This window comes from Dama dama, chromosome 23, assembly GCF_033118175.1.
Source record: "Dama dama isolate Ldn47 chromosome 23, ASM3311817v1, whole genome shotgun sequence".
Lineage (NCBI taxonomy): Eukaryota > Metazoa > Chordata > Mammalia > Artiodactyla > Cervidae > Dama > Dama dama.
In genome coordinates, this window is record NC_083703.1 from 2,448,031 (window position 1) to 2,450,609 (window position 2,579).

Consider the following 2,579-nt stretch of genomic DNA (forward strand, 5'->3'; position numbering starts at 1 on the left):
TTAGATATTTTTGCTTTGGAATTATAGCCCTGTATGTATTATTTCATGATGAAGTTGAAGTTATAATGAGTTACTTGACCATTTAGTTAATATGTTATTTGTTTTAGCTTATATTTAGTAGTATTTAAACTGCAAGATGCACTATAGTATATAAAGAATCTACATGCTCAAAGATCACTGAGTAAACGCACAGTAAGTCTCAGCATAATTGAAACAATGTTTGAATAAAAACTAAACAAAATTAGCATAATGGAAAAGTCAGAAATGTTTTTCATTTAAACTAAATGCCATGTACAAATTCTGGAAAAATAATTAAACATGACAAGTGGGAGGAACAATAATAGATTTAAGATTGAGATTTAGTGTAATACTACCTTAAGAAATTGAAAAATTATGTTTGTCATGTATTCTACCATATAATTTTAATAAATCATTTGTCACTATATGTGTGTGGATGCATGTTTATTCACATATGCCTAACATAAATACTTAAAGCCATTTATTTTTCAATTTTTCTAGGGCCTCTTTCACATCCTTGTTTCATAGACTGTAAATCAGAGGGTTTAACATGGGAATCACAAGGGTGTAAAACAGCTAGGTCATTTTGCTTGATCTAGATGATAGGAAGAACTTGGTCTGAAATACATAAAGAGCATAGTTCCCTGGAAAATTGCCACAACAGTTAGGTAGAGAGAGCTTTGAATCTCCCCTCAGGAGAGTGGATCTTCAAGACTGATAGGATGATATAAAAATAAGAGACAAGGACTCCTGAAATGGTACTCAGTTCCATGAAGCCAAAAATCATGAATATCACTAACTCATTGACCTGTGTGTCTGAGCAAGATGTCAACAAGAGAGGAGGAACATCACAAAAAAAGTGGTTAATCTCATTTGACCCACAGAAACATAAGCAGAAGGCTAATATCGTGTGTTATCAGAGCATCTGTCATTCCCACCAGGTAAATCCCAGCCATGAGCAGGGAGCACGCCCTGCTGGACATGCTGACCGCATAGAGCAAGGGGCTGCTGACGGCTTTGTACTGGTCACAGGCCATCACTGCGAGCAGGAGACACTCACAATCTGCAAAGGTACAGAAGACCAAGAATTGCAGAGCACAACCATAGAAGGGGATTGATTTGTTTTTGACTAAAAGGTCTATCAACATCTTGGGACCAATTGCTGCTGAATAGCAGAGGTCACAGAAGGAGAGGTGGCTGAGAAAAAAGTACATGGGTGTGTGCAGCTGGGGGTCCATCCTAATCAGGGTTATCATTCCAAGGTTTGCCAGAAGATTGATGAGATAAACAAGGAGAACCATGGTAAATAGGGTCACTTTGTTCACAGTGTTATTAGTAATTCCCAAGAAAATGAATTCAGTCACAGAGGAACAATTCTCTCCTTCCATTCTTTTTAGATCTTGTATCAAACTCTTGAGAAATTGATCAAGAAAAAAAATAAATGGCACATTCATGTGTAACACTTCTACACATCTGTGAAAAATCATAAGGCAGAACATGTTTTATTTTTGTTTGGCTATTCTGTTTTTATATTCAGAAAAATATCCAGTCATGCCTCCACAAATTAAGGAGGCATAGCCCTCTATTCTGAGAGAATAAAATGAATTTGAGAAAAACCTTTTTGAAAGATTGATATAAATCTAGATGCCATCCACAGGGTTTGTCACTTTCTACCAGCTCTTTTCTGAGCCTTACTTTTTCTTTTTTTAACCTCAGAGAGTAGATCTGGAGAAATATACCTTTTTTTCACCTCTTGCAAACCATATGAAAGAAACTCCAATGATAGAGAGGTTAGTCTCTAACACTTAGGATGAAATATTTTCAATGCTTGAAAATATTCACTTGAGTAAAAAACATAAGATTACAATTTTTGTGTTTCTCAAAAAAGCATGATTGGTTAAAGAGTTTTTGACTTAGTTCCCTACATGGTGAGTATATCAATGACTAGTAATAACAACAGCAACAAAAGAATTATGTTACTTATTTTAATTCACGTTGTGTTTAGTCTTTGGTGAGACATGAAATAATCATTACTGAGTTGTTTTCTAGAAATTTGCTATTGCTTTCCCACAATGCTCATTATCTCTTTGTGGTGTGGTTGTTGTCCAGGGATGAATTTTTTTACCAGTGGGAAAAAAGAGCTAAGAGGAAGTGAAAGCAACAAAATTAATCACATACATTTGTATCACTTTCGATTCTAAATGTCTTTTCTATATAATAAAATGGAAATGATAGGAGAGACAATGTTGTTCATTGCTTAGTTGCCACATCATGTCTGACTCTTCACGACCCTATGGACTGCAGCAAGCCACGCTTCCCTGTCCCTCACCATCTCCTGGAGTTTGCTTAAACCCGTGTTCAGTATGCCATACAGCCATCTCATCCTCTGTCGCCCTCTTCTTCTGCCTTCAATCTTTGCCAACATCAGGGTTTTTCCCCATGAGTTGTCTGTTCGCATCAGGTGGCCAAAGTATTGGAGCTTCAGCTTCAACAACAGTCCTTCCAGTGTGTATTCAGGGTTGATATCCTTTAAGACTGACTGGTTTGATCTCCTTGCTGTC

General features: G+C 36.6%; 1 pseudogene; it reads right to left on the minus strand.

The window, feature by feature from the left end:
• Positions 1-489: 489 nt before the first annotated feature.
• On the minus strand, positions 490-1,406 carry LOC133045261 (olfactory receptor 5W2-like; annotated as a pseudogene).
• Positions 1,407-2,579: the final 1,173 nt, after the last annotated feature.